Below are 11988 nucleotides of genomic sequence, written 5' to 3'. Positions count from 1 at the left end.
ATGGACGTAGATCAGTGGTAAAGCGCCTCTGGGTTTGATCCCTCCCTGATTGAAAAATAAACAAATAATAATAAACAAAATAAAGTCTCTTATATTAAAAATGGGAAAGCTTATAAAAGAATGGGTTTCACCCAGAATAGCTAAAGCAATCCTCAGTAGAAAGAGCGAAGCAGGGGGTATCGCAATACCAGATCTTCAACTCTATTACAAAGCAATAGTAACAAAAATGGCATGGTATTGGTACCAAAATAGACAGGTAGATTAATGGTACAGAATAGAGGACATGGACACAAACCCAAATAAATACAATTTTCTCATACTAGACAAAGGTGCCAAAAATATGCAATGAATAAAAGATAGCCTCTTCAACAATTGGTGCTGGGAAAACTGGAAAACCATATGCAAAAGAATGAAATTAAACCCCTATCTCTCACCCTGCACAAAACTCAACTCAAAATGGATCAAGGACCTCAGAATCAGACCAGAGACCCTGCATCTTATAGAAGAAAAAGTAGGTCCAATTCTTCAACTCATTGGCTTGCCATCAGACTTTCTTAACAGGACTCCCATAGCACAAGAAATAAAAGCAAGAATCAACAACTGGGATAGATTCAAACCAAAAAGCTTTCTCTCAGCAAAGGAAACTATCAGTAAGGTGAAGAGAGAGCCTACAGAGTGGGAGAATATCTTTGCCACTCATACTTCAGATAGAGCGCTAATTTCCAGAATCTATAAAGAACTCAAAAAACTCTACACCAAGAATGCAAGTAACCCAATCGACAAATGGGCTAAGGAAATGAACAGACACTTCACAGAAGAAGATCTACAAGCAATCAACAAACATATGGAAAAATGTTCAACATCTCTAGTAATAAGAGAAATGCAAATCAAAACCACCCTAAGATTTCATCTCACCCCAATTAGAATGGCGATTATCAAGAACACAAGCAACAATAGGTGTTGGCGAGGATGTGGGGAAAAGGTACACTCATACATTGCTGGTGGGGTTGCAAATTAGTGCAGCCACTCTGGAAAGCAGTGTGGAGATTCCTCAGAAAGCTTGGAATGGAACCACCATTTGACCCAGCTATCCCACTCCTTGGCCTATAACCATAGGACTTAAAATCAGCATACTACAGAGATACAGCCACATCAATGTTCATAGCTGCTCAATTCACAATAGTCAGATTGTGGAACCAACCTAGATGCCCTTCAGTTGACGAATTGACGAATGGATAAAGAAACTGTGGCATATATATATATATATATATATATATATATACACACAATGGAATATTACTCCGCCATGAAGAATGATAAAATTATGGCATTTGCAGGCAAATGGATGAAATTGGAGGATATCTTGCTAAGTGAGATAAGCCAATCTCAAAAAACTAAAGGACAAATGATCTCGCTGATAAGCGGATGAGGACATATAACGGGGAGTAGGAGGGGTTAGCGTTAGGGTTAGGGTTAGGTTTAGGGTTAGGGATAAGGAGGGCGGCAAGAATGGAGGAAGGAAGGACTGTATAGAGGGAACAGAGGGGTGGGAGGGGTGGGGGGAAGGGAAAAAATAACAGAATGAATCAAACAACATTGCCCTATGTAAATTTATGATTTTTAATTAAAAAAAAAAAGAATGGGTTTCAGACATTGGAAAACAGAGTACAGGGCAATGATCCTGGAAAGAAAGAAAATAAATCAAGTAAACCCTAAATTACTTCACTGCCTATGGAGAGTTTGCAAAGTACAGTTCCAGAAGCGGACCTCTGAACGAATCCTGCAAAATCCTTGAGTTCTGTTGACAAAGTTCAGAGTTTGAGGACTCCATGGCAGCTAGAATATGCAGACCACGGAAGAGGAAGCTGACAGAGAGATCAAGAGCACCAGAGATCTGCAAAGGACTGTCCTTGATTCTTCAGCTGCATTCTGAGTAGTAAATGTGTGCAAAGGACTACCCACGGCCAAGGAGAGCTTATCGCAAAGAATCAGGTGGGACACTCTCCACAGCTCGCATAGGCCAGGAGTTCATGTTCCCACCAGAGTGCAATTTACACACACAGCGCAGCAAGTAAATTCCCCAGAAGGGTGTTGCCTCAGGGCTGGCACCAAATTCACCCTAGACTAAAGGCTGTTCTGGACCCTTCTAACAAGCTTAATACAAACCCCAAAAAGAGAGAACAGGGAACCTACAGATTGGGAGAAAATCTTTACCACCTGCACCTCAGAGCACTAATCTCCAGGATATACAAAGACTCAAAAAAACTACCACCAAAAAATCAAATAACCCAAGCAACAAATGGGCAAAGAACTGCACAAAGAAGAAGAAATATGAATAGTCAAAAATATATGAAGGAAAAAAAAAGAAAAAGAAGATATGAAAAAATGTTCAACATCTCTAGCAATTAGAGAAATGCAAATTAAAACTACACTGAGATTCCACCTCACTCCAGACAGAATGGCAATTATCAAGAATGCAAACAACAGTAAATGTTGACAAGAATGTGTGGAAAGGTACACTCATACATTGCTGGTGGGACTGCAAATTGGTGCAACCACTCAGGAAAGTGGTATGGAGATTTCTTAGAAAATTTGGAATGGAACCAACATTTCACACAGTTATCCTACTCCTTGGTCTACATGCAAAAGACTTAAAATCAGCACACTATGGTAATGCAGTCACATCAATGTTTATAGCAACTCAGTTCACCATAGCTAAGCTGTGAAACCAACCTAGGTGCACTTCAACAGTTGAATGGATAAAGATATTGTGGTATATATACACAATGGAATACTACTCAGCCATAAAGAAGACTGAAATTATGGCATTTGCTGGTATTTTAGTCAGCTTTTTCACTGCTGTGACTAAATGATCTGACCAGCACAGTTATAGAGAAAGAAAGGTTTATTTGAGGACTCACGGTTTCAGAGGTATTAGTCCATAGAAGCCTGGAGCCATTCCTCCAGGCTTCAGGTGAGGCAGAACATCATGGCAGAGGAAAATAGCTTGCATCATCAAGAAACAGAGAGAGAGAGAGAGAGAGAGAGAGAGAGACAGAGAGAGAGAGACAGAGACAGAGACAGAGACTCCACTCTCCAAATACAAAATAAATACCCCATAGCCATGCCTCAATTCCAGTCTCCTCCAGCCACACCCTACCACTGCAATTAATCCCATCAAGGATTAATTCACTGATTGGGTTAAGACTCTTACAACCCAATCATTTCTCCTCTGAACCTTCCTGTATTTGTCTCACATGTGAGCTTTTTTTTTTTCACATCCAAACCATAATGTCTGGTAAATGGATGGAACTGGAGATTATCATGCTAACTGAAGTAAGCCTTGGTACTGCCTTGTAATACCAGCAGGAACTTGGGAGGCTAGCATTATCAAAACAGAGTTTTGGTGCAACCCCTCTGGAAAGTGGTATGGAGATTCCTTAGAAAATTTGGAATGGAACCACCATTTCAACCAGTTATTCTACTTCTTGGTCTATATGCAAAATATTTCAAATCAGCACACTATGATGATGCAGTCACATCACAGAACAGAGTTATCAAAACAGTCACTGGCAGTGTTGGTGGCATATGCCTCTAATCCCAGTGACTCTACAGGCAGAAGGATCAAAAGTTCGAGGCCAGCTTGGGCAATTTAGTGAGACTATGTCTCAACAAATAAATAAGACTGGACAGAGAGAGAGAGAGAGAGAGAGAGAGAGAGAGATACTTCTCTGGCCTCTGGAAAGGTCCAATACATGTTATTCATTTAATTCAGGCCAGTGCTATCAATAGATGCTAAACTCATTGAATAAACTTTTAATAAGAAAATCGACATGTACATAATTTCTTTCAAGGTAAATCCCAACAAAATATCTATTAATCACTTATTAATGAGCTTTAGAGTGGAGGAAATGTTATAGACACCATATTAATCAAGTGACAGATGTTAGTGTGGAAATTGTGCACCTCCCAACATGAGGCATTGAGAAGAAAACGGTATTGTCTTTATAGTATTCTCTCTCTCTCTCTCTCTCTCTCTCTCTCTCTCTCTCTCTCTCTCTCTCTCTCTCTCTCTTTGGTACCAGGTTTTGAACCCAGGGGGCACTAAACCACTGAGCCACATCTCCAGCACTTTTTTAAAAATATATTTTATTTTGAGACAGGATCTTAGTTTCAAACCTGCAAACCTCCTCCCTCAGCTTCCAGACCCCCTGGGATTACAGGTGTGCGCCGCTGCACCTGACTCTTTATAGGTAGTATTCTTACCAAAAATGTAAACCCTAAATCTAGTCACGAAGAAACATCAAACAACCCCAAACTGAAGGAAATACTATAAAATTACTGTCTTCCAAAGTGGCAAGATCATAAAAAATGAGAGAAAACTAAGGAAAAATTAAAATGGAAGGAAACTAAAGAGATATAACTACTAGATGCAATCATGTTCCTGGATTGACTCTTGAACTGGAAATGGAAGGAAGGAAAACACAGGGGGCAGGGGGTGGGGGGTTGTCATTTATTTGTTTTGAGTACCAGGGATTGAACCCAGGGGTACTTAACTACTGAGCCACATCCCCAGCCCTTTTTATGTTTTACTGTGAGACAGAGTCTCATTAAGTTGCTCGGGCCTCGCTACATTGCTGAGGCTCTCCTTGAACTAACGACCCCCCTGCGCAGCATCCCAATTTGCCCGGATTACAGGCGGGCGACACTGCACCTGAGGAAATGCGTTTTGTAGATGATATTGTTGCTATTCTTTTCTATACGTAACATTGACAATAACTGAAATATGAATGAGGTTTATAGATTACAGTATTTTAACAATGCTAACACATCGATCTAGATAATAGTGTTGAAGTTATAGGGAAAAAGATCCTTGTGTTTGGAAATAAACACGGAAGTGTTTAGTGGTAATTTGACAACAGGTTCAACATTTGTCATCTCAAAGGTTTCAGAAAGAAAATAATGATGTATGAGGGGAAAACAAAAAGACAGGTGTAAATTGTTAAATCTGAGTGAAAGCTATAAATATTTAATTGTACTCTTATTCGTAATTCTTTTGCCAATCATTTAGAAGTTTGAAATTATTTCAAAACTAAATGTTACAAAAATAAAAAGAATTGATGAATTTGAGTAAAGGGTATTTTTAGGATTGTTTTCATTATTCTTGCATCTTTTTGATAGGTTGAAATTATTTTTCCCCAGAAAAAGGTAGGTAATAAAAATATTGGTTATGCATTAATGAATATGTCAGAATGAACCCCACTATTATATGTAACTATAGTGGACTAAAAAATAACAAATATAAATTGTACAAAAAATATATACTGGCAGTTGGGTACAGTGCTGCATACCTTTAATTTCAGATACTTGGGAGGCTGCGCCAGGAGGATTACAAGTTCAAGGTCAGCCTAGGCAATGTAGTGAAACCCACTCTCAAACTGAAAAATACAAGGGGTGGGGCTGTAGCTCAGAGGTAGAACATCACTGGTCAATCCCCTATGCCCAAAACAAACAGAGTGTGTGTGTGTGTGTGTGAGAGAGAGAGAGAGAGAGAGAGAGAGAGAGAGAGAGAGAGAGAGAGAGAGAGAGAGAGACTGACTACATATATGGGGGGAAAAAGAGAGTTGCTTCTTTAGCCTCTGGAAAGGTTCTAACCAATTTTTTTTATAATTCAGTGTGTGTGCAATAAATGCCTGCCCGTGCCAAGTACTATCCCCAAGTTTCTGAGTGGAATGTGTATGATCTGGAGCTTGTTAGTTAGGGGTCAAGATAGCCAGCCAACCTCTTAGACTGTTTCTTGGGGGAAACCCAACAAAAGAAGAATCAGCACAAGCAGCCATCCCACCTCAGTTTCTGATACCAATATTGTTACTGTTTCAAGCCCTTAAATATACACAATCCTATTGTGAAAATTACTCAAGCAGCACTTCATCTGAGAGAGATTCATCACCATATAATTTCATATCACTTAAATTTCAATGTTCAGTATGGTAACTTATAGAAATACGTATCAGCGGCATCTTCAACAAACTTATTCCTTATTACTGACCGAATATTTGTGTTCTTCTAAACCTCATGTATTGAAGCTGTAACCCCCAGTGTGCTGGGCACACACCTGTAATACCAGCAACTCAAGAGGCTGAGGCAGGAGGATGGCAAATTTGAGGCCAGTCTCAGCAATTTAGCGAGGTCTCAACCAACTTTGTGAGATCTTGTCTCAAAATAAAACATAAAAAGGGCTGGGGATGTGACTCAGTGGTAAAGCACCTTTGGGTTCAATTGTGAGTACCAAAAAGAAAAAAAATAAAAAATAATCCCCAATGGGATGCTATTGGAGATGGGACTTTGGGAGATCATGAGGGTCCTCATGATAGGATTAGTAGTTTTATAAGAGGAATGGAAGAGAGAGAGAGAGAGAGAGAGAGAGAGAGAGAGAGAGAGAGAGCGAGAGAGAGAGAGAGAGAGAGAGAGAGAGCGCTAGCTATTTCCAGTATCTACAAGGAAAAGGCCATGTGAATACACAGCCAGAAGGTGACCGCTAGCCAGGAACCGCTAGCCGTTAACCATGCTGGCACCCTGATCTCAGACTTAGAGCTTTCAGACCTGTGAGAAAATGCACTTCCATCCCTTGAGCCACCCAGGCTGTGGTATTCTGTTAGGACAGTCTAGCTAAGGCTTTCCCTTTCCATCCATTCCTTTGTTTTTCAGGTTCCAATCCAGGATTGCATAGCATTTATTTGTCATATCTCTTAGAATCATGTCTCTCTGTCGGCATTATGCACACATCGAAGAACGAGAGGGGACATGACTACAAGAGATGCGTTATTTTAAAGAATCGTTTTTCTTTCAACTGCAAATTTAATAGTCATAATTATAATAATAATGGACAACTTTTTTGAGAAAGCACTTATAAGCTACCAGTCAGCTTGTTGAGGTCTTTAAAAATCGGTGTACCTCATTAAATCCTCCTGACAACATACAAAGTGGTTCTACCACCACCCCCATTCCATGTTTGTTAATGACTTAGAGAAGCGAAGCTACTTTCTCAAAGTCATGGCAGTATTTAAGTGGTACCGCTAAGGAGAATCCTTTAGGACAAAGCTTCTTAAATGTACATACAAATCACTGAGGGATCTTGTTAAAATGCAAAGACTGATCCTGTGTGTCTGGAAGGAGACTAAGATTCTGCATTTCTAATAAGCTCCCAGGTGACGCTGAGGCTGTGTTCCACAAATACATTTTGCATAAGAAGACTCTAGAAGTACATAACAGCTAAGAGTGCCTGGTACAGCCATGCTCGCTAGATATTTCTTGAATTATTTAACAATGGGAGAGAGAGGAGAGAGAAAGATTGAAAAGATCTGTTGTTGACCTCATTGATAATCAAGCCCTGATTATTACACCTCTTTCTCCACAGGAATGTTGTAAAATCCTATCTTTTGTGGAAGAGCTGGAGGATTTCCACCCACAGTTCGTTTCCCAATTCCAGAGGACAACAAAAGACCAGAAAACTCAGAGAAAACCACCACAGAGCAGGGAACACCTTGCCCCTGGGTATGTCCACTTGGGCTGTCACGTAATTTCAGAAGGACTCTCTTCCCATCTCCATATGCTTTCCACTGACCTGGAATGCCGAGTTAATGAAATGTCTCACCCTCCAAATGTCATGTGAGTGTTGGGACTGCAGCAACCCCTTCAGGAAGAGAAGATTCACTGGGAACAAAGCCGAAGGCACATGCTAGCTAGTGTTCCTGTTAAAAGTCTGTGGATAGGAAAAACACGTCAAAGCAAGTCACTGATGTGGGAACTGCACATTAGGGTTTCTGCACATAAATTAAAATAAGTACAGGTTACTGTGCAACAGCTTCCAAAACAGATTGGTTTTGATACAAGCCTTAAATATTTCTGTCGATAGTTACAACTGTTTTTTTAAGCAGCTTTACCGAGGTATGATGGACATGTCATAAAGGGTACATAAAGTGTAAAATTTTATAAGTTTTGGCAAATGTGTGCTTTCATGAAACCACAATTTATGAACAATATAACAAACACATTCGTCACCCTCCACAATGTGTCTTCCTGAGCCTTGCCAATTCCTGACACTTCATCATCCAACAACCACTAAACTGCTTTCTATCCCCGTAGGTAAATTTGTGTTTTGTGTGCTCTCCTTCTGTCTGATTTGCTTCACTTAGCATAATTATTTTGAGATTCATCCACACCTTTGCATGTATCAATAGTTTGCCCCTTTTGTTGCTGAATAGTATTTCATTCTATGGACGTAATAAAATGTACTCTGTATCTATAAGCATATGATTTGCTTCCCACTGTCACCTATTACAAATCAAGCTCTTACAATCACATTGTCATTTTCACCAGTAGGAGTACATTTTGAGTCTTTTTTTAAAAACATGTCTTCCATATATTTATTCTACTTTTTGACAATACAGAATACAATTATAACTGCTTTTAATGTCCTTTACATCTTCTTTTTAACTCCTTTTTATATTTTATTCGTTTACTTTTTGATGTGGTGCTGCAGAACTGAACCCAGTGCCTCACATGTGGTAGCTAAGGGCTCGCTGAGCCCCAGCCCCAGCCCGGTGTCCTCTACTTCTGCTTCTGACATCTGTCAGTTCTTCATCCAGTTCAACTGAGGGACAGATTTTTCTCCTTGATATGCATCGTTTTGTCCCTTTTTTTTTTTTTTTTTTTTTTTTGGCATATTTAGGAAAAGTGTGACTTTTACCTTCCTGGACCCTAAATACTTTTGTACTTCTGTAAGTATTCTTAAATTTTATTCTCAGATGCAGTTAAATTACTTGGAAATGATTGCATCCTTTTGATCCTGTTTTTCGGATTTATTAGGAATGCCCAGAGTCATGATTAGCTGGGTTAATCATTCCCCTCTGCAGAGGCAAGACTGTCTCAGTATTAGTCCCTATTCCCCATGATTCATGAGCTTCTCCTGCCCAGCTCATGGGACAGCTCTTTTACTGCCCCCCTTGGGTGTTATATGCTCCTCCCTCCCTTCCTCAGTGCTCCTCCTCCAGCCTGAGCCCTTTACAGGCGTGGCCTGGCCAGTGTTCCCCTGAATACTCCAGGGAAGCCCTCTACAGATCTCAAGTTCTCTCTAAGGCAGGTCCCTCAGGTCTAGCATTCTGTTCTGCAAACTCTCGCTGGGCTCAGTCTCCCCAGACTCCACTTTGTGTCTTCGACATAGTCTGACCTCCTCTTGCTGATCACTGCCTGAAAAATAGATAATTTAGCTGGGTCAATAAAAAGACTCAACTCATTTATTTCCCCCTGATCTGAGATTATTATTTTTCATTGAAGGTCTTAGAAACTGGTTTCCACCAGGCCTGATGGTGCACACCTATAATTCCAGCAACTTGGAAAAGTGAGGCAGGAAGATATCAAGTTCAAGGTGAGCCTGGGTAACTTAGTGAGATATTGTCTCAAGATAAAAAATAAAAAGTACTAGGGATGTGCCTCATGGTGGAGAGCCCCTGGCTTCAATCCCTATCCTATTACCAAACAAAAAGAAAAAACTGATTTAGTTTATTTCCAAATACTTTCGGGGTTGGTTGGTTAGTTGGTTTGTAGAGAGAAGAGTAACCTAATAGTTCTTACTCCATCATGAAAGTAACAGAAATCCATATTTCTGTCTTCAATTTGTGCTATGATTTAAGATTTTGAGCTCAGTGACACAGGCACCAAGACCAATTTCCCTTTTTTTTCCAGAGGTCTCAGTTTTAACTCTATGAGACCCTTTCTCTGAACTCTTAATAGTTAATAATTTCAGATTCTTTCCTTTGTTTCTCCTGCTTTAGGGGCATATTATGGGCTAAGTTGTGTCACCAAAAAATCCATATGTTCAATTTCTAAGTGGTATGTTCATGTTCTAGCCTCAAGTACTTTACAATGTGACTATATTTGTAGATAGGTTCTTTAAAGTTGTAATTAAGTTAAAATAATGACATCAGGGAGGTCCCCAATCCAATAGAACTAGTGTTCTTAAAAGAACAGGATTTTGGAGATCCAAGATGGTGGACTAGAGGGAGGCTGTGTTCCTTGTCGCTCCGTAACTCTGGTTTTAATCAGAAGATATCTGTTTCTTGGTGAGGCAGTTTTGCTGCTTATTGATCCCCTGCTGTTTACCCCATTTGTCTGCTCTGATCACCTGCAGTCTGCCAGCATATCGACACCTTTTTGGAGTGCAGATTGCTCACTGTCAGGCGCCTATCATCTGCCATTTGCCTGTCTCTCACCTGTCCATGCCTGCCTTACACCTATCCATCACTCACTGCCTGAAGTTCACCTCCCGATCATCCAAAAACAGTCAGCCAACTGATCGCTTACCGCCAGTGGAGCACCAGCTGCCTGCTGTTGCCTGGAAGTTCTCTGTCACAGTACCTGCAGGTTTGATTACACGTGGTTGCCACCATTTTGAGACAACAGCCAGGCCCTGGAGGACCCCTGGCTGGACTGACTGAGCATCGTCTCCAGGATCCCTCAGCCCGACCGATCACTCCCTGCCTCTGGGGCCCTCACATCAACTGACTGCTCCCTGCCGCCAGGACCCCCAGACCAACTGACTGAACCCTATCACTGGGACCCCAGACCAACTGATTGCACCTGGGCTCCAGGATCCCACAACCACACCAAACACACCCAACCTCCAGGACACCTGCCTGACCAACCACATCCGGCCTCCAGGACCTCCAGCTGACCACATCCACACCCTGAGCTGCAACTCCCCATTTGCCAACACATATCAAAGCCAGAGTGGCCATCTTGGATAATCCTGGAAGCTGTAGCTCCAATCTTTAGGTGGGGCAAATCCCATCCTGAGACGCCTGCTGGAGGCTTGAAGCTCATTGTCAGGTACCTCTCATACATCAGGCTACTGAAGACTGGGAGGTTTGAATACTAAATGACTGTTGTAGTGTAGATTTTCTTTTTTCTCCTTATTGACAATTTTAAGTTTTTATTTCTTTACTTTTCTTGCTCTCTTCTCCTTTTGTTTACCTGATCCCTCACAGTCTCTTTCTCCTTTTTTGCATGCTAACATCTAATTTCTTTTGATTATACTCTCACCCTTTCTATTTTCTAGAACTTCTGTATATTCTTTTCTTATCTCATTAACAGCCACATTCTACATCCCTCTGCATCCTCTTTGTCCTGAATTAGAAACTTCAGACCTTATTGCAAATCATTTTGTTTTATTGAAGACAATATTTTAACTCATTCTGTTTATTATGACTATACTGTTAATAACTCCTAGGGGCTATTTGGTCTAGGATTGCATAGTCTGAATTGGGAACTGCTAATATTGCTCTCCCCTTAAAGAAAAGGTTTTGGAAACCTACAAGGCCACTATAAGCCTATAGGGGGAAATCTGCAATACCCCAGATCTGCACTGCTAGAGGGGAAGATACATGAACAACATGAAAAAACAAGGGAAGAAAATGATCCAAACAAATCTAGATTCTATAGTAATAGAATCCAATGACAGTATGTTAGAAGAAATGTCAGAAAAGGACTTCAGATTATACATGATTAACATGATTAGTGAAGCAAAGGATGAGATAAGAGAGCAAATGCAGGCAATGAATGATAATACCAATAAGCAGTTGAAAGAGCAACTGCAGGAAGCAAAAGATCATTTCAACAAAGAGACAGAGATTCTCAAAAAAAAAAAAAAAATGAAAACCCTTAAAATGAAGGAAACAATAAAACAAATAAAAAACTCAATGGAAAGCATCACCAAAACACTAGACCACTTGGAAGACAGAACCTCAGAAAAAGAAGACAAAATATTTAATCTTGAAAATTAAGTTGCCCAAACACAGAAGATGGAAAGAAATCATGAACAGAATCTCCAAGAACTATGGAACATCATGAAAAGACCAAATTTAAGAATTATTGGGATTGAGGAAGGCACAGAGAAACAAACCAAAGGAATGAACAACCTATTCAATGAAA

The sequence above is a fragment of the Sciurus vulgaris genome (genome assembly GCF_902686455.1).
Source record: "Sciurus vulgaris genome assembly, chromosome: 10".
NCBI lineage: Eukaryota > Metazoa > Chordata > Mammalia > Rodentia > Sciuridae > Sciurus > Sciurus vulgaris.
Note: the sequence above shows the minus strand (reverse complement) of the source record.